This window comes from Eptesicus fuscus, chromosome 19 (genome assembly GCF_027574615.1).
Source record: "Eptesicus fuscus isolate TK198812 chromosome 19, DD_ASM_mEF_20220401, whole genome shotgun sequence".
NCBI lineage: Eukaryota > Metazoa > Chordata > Mammalia > Chiroptera > Vespertilionidae > Eptesicus > Eptesicus fuscus.
The window spans coordinates 52,808,339-52,821,983 of record NC_072491.1 but is presented as its reverse complement, the minus strand read 5'-3'; the positions used below and the strand labels follow the sequence as shown (position 1 = coordinate 52,821,983).

Here is a 13,645-nt window from a genome sequence, read left to right as displayed (position 1 = left end):
TGTATGGAGCTTACAATGTGTTATAGAAATTATCTGCTTATTCACCTGGTCACAATGCTGTTTCCCCAGTGCGGCCTCTGGACAGGAGGCCACGTCTCAATCAGCTTTTCACTGGCAGGGCCAAGCAGAGCACAGCAGGTGCCCAACAACTATTGAACTGAAATGAACATATAATGCTGTGAGAAGGTTTGGAAATATGTGGAACTGTGGTCTCTACACGAAGTTATTTGTGTTTTTTTCTATTTTATAGTATTACATTGTTTATATTGCTTCTTTTTGTCCTCCTCCAATTGTATCATGTTACTCTATCAAATCAACTATCTCTAGAAAGCCCTCTCCATCCATTTTACAACCCAAATATTTCCATATCTTGATCAGTAGAAAATATTTGAACCCACACCTCCACTGCATGAGGGAGAATAAATTTGTGTACACATTTATACACAGTTATTTATAAACTAGAGGCCCGGTGCATGAAATTCATGCACTGGAGGGGGGGGTGTCCCTCAGTCCAGCCTGCGCCCTCTCGCAAAGAGCTCCCCAGGAGTGGGCCTAAGCCAGCAGTCAGACATCCCTCTTGCAGCCCAGGAGCCCTCCCTCCTCCCTCCTTACCACCCACTTGCTTGCTGCTCCTTAGCGCTGCCACGTGAGCCCGGCTTCTGGCTGAACAGAACTCCGCCTGTGGGAGCGCACTGATCACTAGGGAGCAGCTCATGTATTGAGCATCTGGCCCCTGGTGGTCAGTGCTCATCACAGCGACTGGTCTTTCTGGTCATTCCACCATAATGGTCACTTAGGCTTTTATTATATAGACTAGAGGCCCAATGCACAAAAATTCATGCACTTGGGGGGGGGGTCCCTCAGCCTACCCTGTACCCTCTCACAATCCGGGATCCCGCGGGTAGGGTCCCTAGGCCTGGCCTGAGATCAGGGCTTATTGGGGCTTTCCTTCCCCTGGCTGCAGGCAGCTGTCTCCCCCTCCCCCCCCCCCACTGCCACTGCTTGCCATCTGTGCAGCGCTGCCCTCCCTCCCCTGCCACCGGTGGCCTCCCTCTACAGGCAACAGGCTGGGGTGCAATGGCTTGGCTGGCGTGGGCCTCCCTCTTTCTTTGCTGGGGGGCGGGGCCAGCCCTGTGAGGGGCCGTCTGCCTATCTGATCGCCCCTAACCCCTCTACCTGCCTGCCTGATTGCCCCTAACTGCTTGCCTGCCTACCTGATCACCCCTCACCCCTCTGCCTGCCTGCCTGATTGCCCCTTACTGCTTGCTTGGGGGCGGGGCCAGCACTGACTTCCCGTTGGTCAGCCTCTGGTTGTTACTGGTCATTAGGACCCAGGGTTTTTATATATTAGGATTACATAAATGTATTACTGTACTGACATTTTATACACAAATAAGTAAATATTTTAAACTAAGGTGCTATTTTATTATGCTTATTAATAATATAAATTATTTTGCTCTTTGTGAAGTCATCTTATTTTAATCTTGATATAATATTTTGAGTGCTTGAGTTCTAAGTTGAATTGATTCAGTACTTAATTTTAATGGCTATCATAGATGAAAAAGACATATCAAAAATATGTCTATACAAGTGGATAAGGTGTATCTTTATCTTTTGTTATTAAAATATAATCCTCATTTTCTTTCCCACACACCAATTATGCCAAACTTTTTGTTGAAAAAAAAAAAAGATTAACAAAGGATTCAAAGCTCTTTATTTGGAAGGTGTTTATATGGGATAGAAAATTCTATTTCAAAAGTTTTAAAGTTTGCAAGTATAAGCATTCTTATGTTGACACACTTGTATAATTTTTCAGCCACATTATCACATATTAATGGAAATATTTCCAAATATCTGTTAGCCAAATATGTTCTCCATAATACTAATTTCCCCCCAAATCATTTACTTTCATATTCACTGTTTAAAATTCCCTTTAATTTAATAACAACTAAAGGATAAGTGTGCTTGTTTTAAAATATCTGCTAAGTACCAGTCTTTTAAAAATATTTTTTTTTTCCTATTGATTTCAGAGAGGAAGGGAGAGGTAGAGGGAGAAATAGAAACATCAATGAAGAGAGAGAATCACTGATCAGCTGCCTCCTGCATGCCCCACACTGGGATTGAGACCACAACCCAGGCATGTGCCTGATCAGGAATCAAACTCTGACCTCCTGGTTCATAGGTCGCCGCTCAACCACTGAGCCAGGCTGGCGGGGCCAAGGAACACTCTTGAGAGCCTTGTTATCGGTGACAAGGTCAGCAAATTTTAAGTGCTTAACTTTTTGTAAATGAAATGCTTACTTTGTCTTTAAACCCAACAACTCTTTTAAGTACTTTTCAATGAAGTAACCTGTGAACTCTGTGGAGGTTATCATCATTGTTATTTCCTATCTCATTACAAAGTCAAGTAAATATTTGACAATATTTGAAAGGGTTGTTTTTAGGAAATGAAAAATATCAATGTTGATGCAAGTCTTGTCTTCAATTTCTCGGAAGTAAAACCTGCCCATCAATGATGCAGGTAAGAAAGTTCACATAAAAAAATATTACCTAGTATCGCTGATTTTTAATTCCAGGCAAATCAATAGCTTCACTACTGTTTCCCATAAAACAGTTTTAAAAAGAAATTCAGGTAGGGTTTTCTTACTGCTAAGAATTTACGTTTTGAAACACAGTCTAGCAAAAATAATCTGAGATGGTAGAAGTGTTGTAGGTGATTAGACAGACGTGAGCAGAGCAAGGATGATGGGCCAGGTTACTACCCCTGGTTACTACCAATGGACAGTCAATTGTAGGGGGGACCTCACCCCCAGGGTGACCTTTCCTCCCCTAGCATATGGCAGGTCATGCAGTTTGGACCCCTGACCCTCCCTCCCTAGAGATAACACCTAGGCCTCAGTTGTATGTCAGCTCCAGGCCCAGAGAAGCAGCAACACCAGCCACGGCTGACGTCAGGACCAGCCGCATTGGACAGTGACCCCCTGCCCAGGTGCCGGCCAATCCATCAGTGGAGACCACACCCTGAAAGGACACACGGGAAAGCTGCTGAGTGTTCTACTGAGGTCTTCCCTGGACGGTCCCTAACGTCCCCACCCTTAAAGCCCGTAGGACGGAGGACCCAGTGAGCTCTCCCTCCGGGAGCACGCCCAGGCCTTTCCCTCTCCTTCCCCCTCCCCCCAGGCACATCACCATCAGCTTCCTCACTCCCAAGCTCCAAGGGCCCTCTCTTTACCTTCACAACTTGCTTCCTAAGCCCATTTCTTCTAGAAATTACTTCTTCTAACCTCTGTGATTTACCTAATAAATGTTTTTTTACAGTCTGGGTCTTGCTCTGAATTCTTTCCGGGCCGGAACCCAGTACCAAGGTTGCTGAACCCAGTCTGGTGTGACCCCAAGGTCAGACACCTGGGCCGTTCCTGCCGCCTACGACAGAAGTGCTGGCTAACCCACCCACTTCTGACCCTACAAACTTTTAACGTGACCTCATGCTCCAGTCCTTGTTTCTCAGCCTTCAGCAATGTTTTCTGTGCACTTCCCACACGGGTGACAAAGGGATACAAATGAGTTTTGGACTTATGGCTTTGTGGTGGGCAGTCAGACGTGAGCAGAGCCAGGACGATGGGCCAGGTACAGAAGGTCACTAGGGTGGAAGGCCCCAGGTGCCTAGCAAAGGACAATTGTGGGGTGGGACCTCACCTCCAGGGTGACCTTAGCATATGACTGGTGATTTGGTTCGGACATTCCCCCCCCCCCCCCACATACTCACACTCACACATACCTTTCCTCTCTAGAGATAACATCTAGGCCTCAGTTTTATTTCAGCTCCAGGCTCAGAAAAGCAGCAAAACCAGACCAGTGACCCCACAGCTGACCTCAGGACCAGCAGCATTGGATAATGACCTCCACCCAGGTGCCGACCAATCAATCGTGGAGACCAAGGCCCAGGAAAGAACACATCTGGAAAGCTGCTGAATATTCTATTGAGATCTTCCCTGGGAACTCCCCTAAAGTCTCCACCCTTAAAGCCAATAGGATGGAGGACCCAGTGAGCTCCCTCCTGGGAGCACGCCCATGCCTTTCCTCCCAATTCCCTGGGCTCTTACCCCCTCCCCACCCCACCACTCCACAACCCCCCATTTCTAAGCTCCAAGGGATCTTCCTTTGCCTTTATAACTTGTTTCCTCAGCCTATTTCTTCTAGGAATTACTTCCACCTCTGAAATTTACCCAATAAGTATTCTCTTATAGTTTGACTCTTGGCTCTGAATTCTTTCCTAGCCAGAACCCAAGTACCTTGGCTGCTGAACCCAGTCCGGTCTGACCCCCCAGGTCAGACACCTGGTGCTGTTCCCGCCGCCCCCAACAGCTTCACGTATTAATTCAGTCTTCCTCATGCTGGGAGGAAAACAGCTTTCCTTTAAGGGGACCTTTATGAGTAAGTAAACTTCTAAACATGTTACTAACTTTAGCGAAATTTCATTAGATGCCAGATTGAGTAAATCTTGACTTTAAAAACGCCTGAAAAAACTGTAAACTACTGTCCTTCTCTTTGGAGGGTAGCTGTTATGTCTTCCTGGTCATGATTACTCAAGGCACAGTAGGTGCAGCTGAGGTTCTCCATTACAATAACACAAAACTCACATTTCAAATAGTTTCATCATAATTTTTTTTTTTATTCCTCACCGAGGACATGCTTACTGATTTTAAAGAGAGAGGAGGAGGAGCGAGAGAGAGGCAAACATCAATTGGTTGCCTCCTGTACCTGGATCGAACCCGAAACCTTAAGGTGTACTAGGCAATGCTCCCACCAACTGAGCCACATGGCCAGCGCTCACTTTAAACCTGGGAGGATGGGACTTTTTATTACCTCTGATTAGACCTTGTTTAGCAATGTGGCTGCTGAAAAGCCTGCTCACAAGACAAGTGTCACAGCTCAGACTAACTTTTTTTGTCCAATCACACGTGTGTTATTAATTTCATCTGCTATTGCTTTGTGGGGATGTTTTAAGTCACTTGTCCATTTCATGAAGGTTAGCTTAGTTAAAACCTAAGGCAGCACAGGTAACCTGCAAAGCCTCACAAGGAAGGAATGGGAGGGGGTGTCCTCTTGTAATCTCAACCCCCTGGCTTCCTTCCTTGTGACACCATGTTAAGTCCTAACACCACTGTCAATCCTTTCCATAAATGTTGGTCAGGATACAATTAATTCTTATGTTGGGACCCACAAAATGGAGACTCCCCTAAAAAGATTAAGTTATCTAATAAAAAAGTAAAATTGTCAAACAAGTAGAAAAAAATAAGGCAGATAAAGGATTTGATCTCAGATAGGAAAAGACTTGCAAAGTAAAAAATAATAGAAGAAAACAAAATGGAAAAGGCCAATAGTTTTATCTAGGATCGGTATCTACATTATATATAAATTGCCTTATGTGAATATCCCAGTAAGAAAATGAACAATGAACCAACAATAGGATTCCATACTTGCCCATAAGAAATATACCACGATGACTTTGAGTTAAGAATGAAGACATGGAGTATATATAATGGAGTCACTTTAACCAAGCTGCTAAAATTAACAGGAGGAAGGTTGAGGCATGAGGAGAGACCATTCTTGTTCTAACTCCCTCAGAAACAAACTTTTTTGGACTTTCCAGTCTTGTGTCAATGCCTGGACATTCCGGGACCTCCAGGTCGCCCTCTAACTGCCCCCTGAGGGCTCACCTTGCCAGGCCACCTGATCCCCTGAGGGACTCACATATACATCCACCCCCCATCCATTATTCAGACCACGGGGACTAGCCAGAGCTCCTGGCACCCGTCACCTGCCTCCTGCCATCTGATCAATCACCGTCCGGACCAACCCTAGGGCTAAGCACGCAGGACTGATAGTTCTCAATGAAGCGCTTTTTGCTGTAAGAACTTCTCACTACTTTTTCTTCTTTGGAAAACTTCTGGGTTTTCGTCCAGCTGTGCTTCCAGGTTGCAAACTCCAAGACCCTTGAATAAATCTCCATCGCTTATTTCTAGCACAGCCTCCAGATTCCTTCTGAGTTTGTTTGACAACCTTAGCACAGTGAAGGACAATCATATACTCTCATAGAGTGCTATGGGAATTTGATAACAACAATAGAGCAACACTAATTTATTATGTGCCATGTGATTCTAAGTACTTACTTTTTACTACCACATCATATGGTGTCATTATACTACTTTTCTGGGAAGGCACAGCCACGTTAAAGAATATGGCCAAATCTCATAGCTTGTGGGAAGCAGCAGGGTTGACTTACCCAATTGTCATAGTAGGCACAGTGCTCTGGGCTCACATACTGTTGTGTGTTGTGTGCTGTTGAGTTGTCTCCGACTCCTGGCGACCCCATGAATGAGTAATGGCCACAATGTCCCGTTCTCAACAGCCCTGCTCAGCTCCCGTGGACTCATGCCTATGGTTTCTTTCATGGAAACCATCTCATATTTGGTCTTCCTATATCTTGCTGCCTTCTATTTTTTCCAGCATTGTTGTCTTTTCCAGACAACCCTATCTCCTCAAGATGTGCCCAGCGTAGGACAGCTTCAGTTTTATCATTTTTGCCTCCAATGATATTTCAGGCTTGATTTGTTCTAGGACCAGTTTGTTCATCTTCCTGGTGGTCCAAGGTATTCATAAAGCTCTCTCCAACACCATATGAAAATGCATCCATTTTCCCTTTCAGTCTTCTTCACTATTCAATTTTCACATCCATACTTAGTAATTGGGAAGACGAGGGTGTGGGTGATCTTAGCTTGGTCTCTAATGACACATCTATGCTCTCGGTGATCTTTCCTGATTCTTCCATCGCTAACCTCCTGAGTCTCAGCCTTCTCTGGATTTCTTGGCTCCATTGGAATTGATGAGTGAACCAAGGTCAGCAAAATCTTAACAATTTTGATGTCTTCACTGTTTATGTAAAAGTTGTGTATTTCTTCTGTAGTCATAATGTTTTGTCTTTTTGATGTTCAAATGCAGTTCTTCTTTGGTACTTCCTTCTTTTGCTTTCATCAGGAGTTATTTCAAATAATTGCTACCGTACTTTTAGGAGCCCATAAAAACTGTTTTCATTTCTTTTAAAATGGGAAGTTAATGTTTAGGCTGAAGAAAACATTTTCATGTATAATACTAATATGTTCATCTTTATATCAATGCAGTTATAAATATAATTTTTAATATTATTTTACAGAGGAAGAGGCCCACAAAGGTAAAAGCATCAAGAGCCCATGAAAACCTGAATGTGGCCCTGTGTGGCATAGTTGCGTTTTGATTCCAGGCAATGGGATATCTAAGCCTATGTTCTTTCTGGAAGGCACCTTGCCAGAAATTGTTCATACCTTTGATTATTTTTTAAGGATTTAAACTATGGCAGTAACTACGGACAATGATTTATGAAAATACATTTATTTATAGTAATGTTCTTTTGAAACCAAATAAATATGTAATAACAAAAGGCTGGTTCAATTTTGATTGTCAACTTAGGGGCCTAGGTGAGTACTAGGAGCTTCTGAATGGAGCTGAATAGAGGGGGAAACTGTGGGCTTGGGAGAGCTGAGTGAGGGCGAGTAGAGCAGGGAGTGGAAGGAAACCTGTATGCCCCCAGGAGACAGACTGCAGACCTCTATTGGGCATGTGCATGCAATGTCTGGGAGGGCACCTGTAAGCATGTTCTTCAACTTATTTTTAAAGGGTCTGGACCGGTGAGGGGAAGATTAAAGAAAACAGGACTGGAAAAGCAGAGATCAGTGAGCACACTCAGGGTGCTCCGAAGCATTTTTATAATGGAGTGACTGGACATTCAAGCATAGAGGCCTGACTATCATGTTAATCTTTGTCTGGAAAGCTCTGAAGAGCCAATGAAAGATTTTAAGCAGTGGAGTGACGCGTTCAGATGCATATTTCAGAATAATCATCGTGGGTGCAGTGTGCCTCACATCCAGGAATGACAAGGCTGCAATGATTAGGAAGAGAATGTGTGTTCATTCAATCAAGACATGTCTACTGAATCCTACAAAAACTCAGGAGTGTCAATGCCATTCTTGATACATGATTCTTTCACAAGTTTAGTTATGATGGAAGAAGAGAGAGAACTAGAAAGAGATTTTAAAGTCAAGGGACTTTAAACAGCCATTGTGCCAAGGAATTGTAGCCAATAGAAAAGGTGGGGCTAAAGATATGCCAAGGAGGGACCACAGGAGAGAGCAGACAGTGAAGAGTGTCACTTTGGGGAAGAGCAGGGCTGCCCAGGCTGGAGAAAGAAGGAACTAGTGAGCTTGGGGGTGGATGTAGGTAATTTGTGGGGTTTGGGTGACACGGTTGGACAAAAATTATAGAAATCCATGCTAATGGCCTTTATTAGGTCTCTAAAATAGAAGACCAGGGCATGGACCTTGAGAAGGACTCCTTGTAGATAATCCGGCTCAAATTCATAACCAGAGTCTTGCAACCATTGCTAACCTAACAGAGGCCTCTCACACATGCTCCATATCAGGGAACCCACCAGCCTCTTGCCCTGGACTCCCGCCATCTGAGCCCACCCTTATAAGAAGGCCTGGTATTGTATTCCTGTCCAATGGGAGCGGCACAGCTACATCCTCATTTGCATTTTTAACAACCAATCAGAGTATATCCATAACAACCAATCAGAACACATGATTCTGACTAATCAGGCCAGTGCTATTTGAACCAATCAAATTGAGCAAATTTGGATTCTTCATTTGCATAAAAGTGGACCAATCAGGGGCCAGGGCAGGAACATAATATATTAAGGGGTGTCTCCTGGTCTCGAGGAGCACGTCTTTGGTTTCCTTCACGGTTGTGTCTCCTCAGTTGGCAAACTGTTCACCTGAGTAAAGTCTCTCCCTGTGCTGCACCCCAGACTGGGGACTTGTGTTGGCACTTGCTGGGTGGCAGAGACCTTTTGTTGACAAGGTCATCTGGTGAGTAACGTGGTCTCCACAGACTTCACTGCAGGGTGGCCCTATGTCTAAAAGCAACATGGAACCAACAGCACCTGTGTTTTGTACAAATGGGGATGCCAGGCCCTACGGCACAGGACTGACCCGGGCCCTTGCTCAGTGTTTTGTCCTCCTACTCATGGGGGCGGGCGCAAGCCTTGGTGCCTAGTGACAACTGGCTGGTAGTGCTCTGCTGATGCAGTTCCTTACTCTCGTAGTGTGTTCTCCAGCGCCCAGCCGGGCCCAGGGGTGTTGATTTGGAGCCTACCTTTGCTGTGGCGCGTTCCAGAGGGACGCCGTGCCAGGTCCGCCCTGGAGGTGACGCACCGTCCCGCCCCAGCCGGAAAGTCACGTCAGCGGCACGCACCTCCTGCCTGCTGAGCCTCTCCGTTTCCCTCTCCGCGGCTCTGGCCCCGCCCACAACCAAGACCACACCCACCACGCCCAGGCCCCGCCCCTCCACGGCCCGGGCCCCGCCTCCATGTCCCATTGGCTGGCGGTCCGCGTCCACCGAGCGCCCCCGAAGACCCGAGGAGCGGACTCCCCGGCGGCGTCGCGAGCGCCCTGGTGCGCATGCTCGGGGCAGCGGGTCCGCTAGCCGGCGGCGGGTGGGCGGGCGGGGCGGCGCGCTCCCGGGAGGGGGTGCGGCCGGCGGGGCGGGACGGGGAGGAACCGGGCGGCCGCAGCGCTTCCGAGCGGCTGCGGGCGGCCTGGCTGCGGGACGGCGCCTGCGGCGAGATGGCGGTCCTGGGTGCCGAGGGCTGAGCGCCGCCGCGGGGACGCGCCGCTGCGAGGCCGGAGCCGGTGAGGACGGCGGGGCGCGGGCGGGACTCCGAGGCCGCGCGCTCGGCCCGGGCGGACCTCTGCGGGCGGGGGCGCGGGGCTGCTGGGTGGCCTTGGCGCGGGCTGAGCGGAGTGTCCCGGTGACTCCGCAGCGCGGCCCGCCGGCTGCTCACCTTGCCCCCTGCCCCCGGGAGAAGCCGGGTGCACTTCCTGCCCGCGCCCGGCCCCCCCGCAGCGCGGCCCGGGGAGGGGGGTGCCGGGCGCCCCCGGTGTCACCCCGTCCCACTGGCTGCAGCCCCAGCGCACCCACCTCCTCCCGTGACCCGCCAGGTCCCAGTGACCTTGCAGTTTTCGCCGATCCTCACCTCTGACTCGGACCCGCTGCCGGCCTTTCCTAGGCGTTCATTTCGCTTTGCCACGGTTGAGGGACTGGCGTGTGCCCGGTCCTTTCGGTCCGCTCTTTACCCCTGGGCCGGGAGTGGACCTGCCTCCGTCCCCGTGCCGCCCGGAGAGACGGCCGTCTGTCCTGTGGACAGTCCTCCTCCGGGGCTCGCCGGGCGTCTTCTTCTGTGGGGCGAGTTTGTGTCTTCGTGCAGCCTGGTGTGCAGAAGGCTCGGAGTGTGCTCTAAAGTGAATGCCCGGGTGGTGGTGGGAGAGAGAGGTCCAAAGTTGTCTCCCCTTCGGTGTTTTTACCGGAAACACCCAGGGAGCAGTTTGTGTGCAGGTTTTCGCAAGAGTTCACACTCGTGTGTAAACCCACCTTATCTGTCGCACTGAGTCTCTGTGTGTGTTACACAAGCAAAATGCACTCTGTAAAAAAGGCATTCTGTTATGTGTGTGACTGGTTTTTAGCCATCAAGTAGTACATTAGCTATCACTGGAAATGGCCACTTTTCATAAGTAGGTAATATTTTTTCAAATTGAAAACGTAGTATCCAAGTATTGGGAGCTACTCAGAAGTGTGTAGTGCGGAATCATTCTTTCAGGTGTAGCTTACCGACATTTTCTTTTTTTTTAAAATATATTTTTATTGTTTACAGGGAGGAAGGGAGAGGGAGAGAGAGATGGAAACTTCAGTGATGAGAGAGAATCATCGGCTGCCTCCTGCACGCCCCCTACTGGGGATTGAGCCCCAACCCAGGCATGTGCCCTTGACCGGAATGGAACCCGGGACCTTTCAGTCCACAGGCCCATGCTCTACCCACTGAGCTAAAAAGGCCAGGGCACTTACTGACATTTTCAAGGAGTTCTTCCTGGCTCAGCAGAGAGGAAGGGCTCTGCTTTGGAAGCCTGGCGTGATAGAGTATAACGTCTCTGCCTTCAAAGGGAGGGTCTGCTGTTCACTCCCGGAAGGCTGAGATGTCTTTTACTGCTCTGCACAGTTACTAAGCACCTACTGCATGACTGTGTGTGGTGTTTGGGGAAAGATAAGGATCAGGATGGTCACGGCCTTCATGGACTAGGTAGGTGGGTAAGACTATCCACACGTGCCTCATTGGTGCTAATAGACAGTGAAGGGACCTGCAGAATTCAAATGCACAGGCGGCCGAGCTCACATCTCACTGGGGAAGGTGGGGTTTCCTGGCTTCTGGAATCTTTGTTTTCAGGATGACTAAGAATCTTGACAGGCTGGGAAAGGTCATCCAAGCAGAGAAGGGATGAGGAGCACAGAGTTCATACATTTGGGGAGACACAGTAATTGGATGGAACATCAAGTATTTGTACCAGTAGTGAGGGTGATAAAGCCCTAAGGAAAAAGGACCCGTTTGTGATTGTTTTGAATGCAGGCCAATGCCTTTGGCTTGGGTAGATGGTGACTTTGAGTTGGGAATGTGGTGATTAAAGCTGTTTTCAGGGGTTAAGCAGGGCAGCTGTGCAGTGTGGATTGAAGGAGAGAGAACTTGGAGGCAGAAAGACCTCTGGTTGCTGTGGTAATAGGTAGTGAGGGGCTGAGCTGTGGCCATCCTTATAGGGAAGGAAGGGAGGAAGGAAGTAGATTAGACAGAATTGGTGAGAGAGAAAATGAAGAGAGTAAAAATAACTCCGGTTCCGATCCAGGCCATTTGGGAGGAGGGTGGTACCGGTGGGCACGTCCACAGCTTTCTCTTCGGCACGTGTGCATTCTGCAGCAGCAGCTCGGTCTTCTAGGGCTGAGTAGACCTGCGTGAATTTACAGGAATCTGCCTGGAAAATTGCCACATGCACCTGTGTTTCCTGGTTGTAACTCAGAGACTCTGAGGGCTACCTGAGGCTTATCCGTGGACCATGGGCCAGGGGTCGGCTCTCAGGACCCCTGGGGGCTGTACAACAACAGAACCTCCACGTTCTTCCCTGCACTGCTAAGCCCGCTGTGGAGGCACGCTGGGTGTCCACCTCGGGCACCTGTGCTGTGGTTTACAGTGGGTTTGGACTAACTTACGTTAGTTGCTAGAATATTACAGAACCAACCAGCCCAAGGGGTTAAATGATTTGTCCTAAGTGTTTCAGTTGGCAAGTGGGTGAGATGGAATGGGAGATGTTTGCAACTGATTCGCCATCATGGGTGTAGTTACTGCCTTTAAGCGACCTCCTCAGTGAGAAGTAGACAGTCCTGGGAGGTTCCTTCCAGTTGCTAACAGTGTGACTCTTGGCTCTTAGGTTTTCCTTGGACTGTCTGCGGACCCGGCTCGTTTCCAGGCGCCACCGCGCTGGTGAGGCTGAGGGATGAGTTGGGCGTGTGGACAGCAGGTATCAGGCCAGTCATTTCCTTATTTCCATTGTGTCTCTGTCTGGACTCGGGAGTCGGGTGGGGAGGGACGTAAGTGCAATTAGAAACTTTAAGAACTTCTTTTCTCTATCCAGGTATGCCCTACATAACTCCTGTCCTCCTTTCAGGAAGACTTTACCAAGTAAAAATGTAAACTTTACAAAATAAACGGAGGGCCGGACATAGTGCATTTTCTCATTGGATTATGTCGTTAACTCTCCCCAGTGTGCTGTAACCACTGTTTAATTTGATTAGTAAACAGTTGACTTTTCTGCATCTGTAGGAATGTCTTCTTGGTAGAATCAGAAAAAGTTATTACTTAGTATCTTTTATAGCTCTAGAAACTTTGATTCCATAATTATTAGAAAGAGAGGGGTCTTTTCTACTCTTTCTATTAAAATATGTAATTATAACAAGGATTAGAAAAAACAGTAAGTTGGTGTTGATGGTGGTATGCGTTCTGAAGTGCCCGGTGTAACACCTGAAGGAGGAGGCACCTGAGGAAGCGCTGGAACCCTCTGCTCTCGCGTCAGGAGGAGCGATGTCGCTAGCTCCTCACACTTCCCTGATGCCACGCACGCTGCCCTTTCGTTCTCATGACCACGGAGCAGGAGGGATGTCAGCAGGTGGTCATTGCTTTTTAGAAGACACTGAGGCTCAACTAAGTTAAAAAGGTTAAATTCCAGAGTATTGGCTAGTCAGTGGCGAAAATAGAACGGGCATTATAGCCCATACTTTTGTTCCTAGGTCAGTTTTCTTTTCCCACTGACTCGGCGCAGCGGTAACTGAAGGCTGGGGCCAGGAGGCTGCAGTTACCTGTTTCGAATCTGTTACACTTTCGTGCTGTGTGGATCTGAGCTTGTCTGTCTCCTCCTTCGTGTTAAAATGGTAATCTCATTGCAGTGGCTTTTGGTAGGTAATTTTGAAATTTGTAAGAATTTACCACAAAATAGTTACCTTGCTGTCAAGGAAAAAGCAAAAGTTGAGTTCTCATTTGAAAATATATACTGGTGAAAAGTAGGTACTAGTTTCCTTTTGAAAACTTATGGATTTTAATGCAGTTGCTACAGGTGAAGTTTGTTCTTTTATAAAAGCCTGAAATTTTGTATTTTTAGAGCAAATAAATCAGGATCTG

At 47.8% G+C, this 13,645-nt stretch overlaps 1 protein-coding gene across 1 annotated transcript in view; it reads left to right on the top strand.

The window, feature by feature from the left end:
- Positions 1–9,659: 9,659 nt before the first annotated feature.
- The window catches only part of WWP1 (WW domain containing E3 ubiquitin protein ligase 1), an 83,737-nt gene continuing 79,751 nt past the window's right edge, over positions 9,660–13,645 (top strand). Inside the window, exons 1-2 of the mRNA XM_054708705.1 lie at positions 9,660–9,785; positions 12,402–12,491. The gene's annotated coding sequence lies outside the window, so the exon portion shown is untranslated. The remainder of the gene's footprint in view (positions 9,786–12,401; positions 12,492–13,645) is intronic.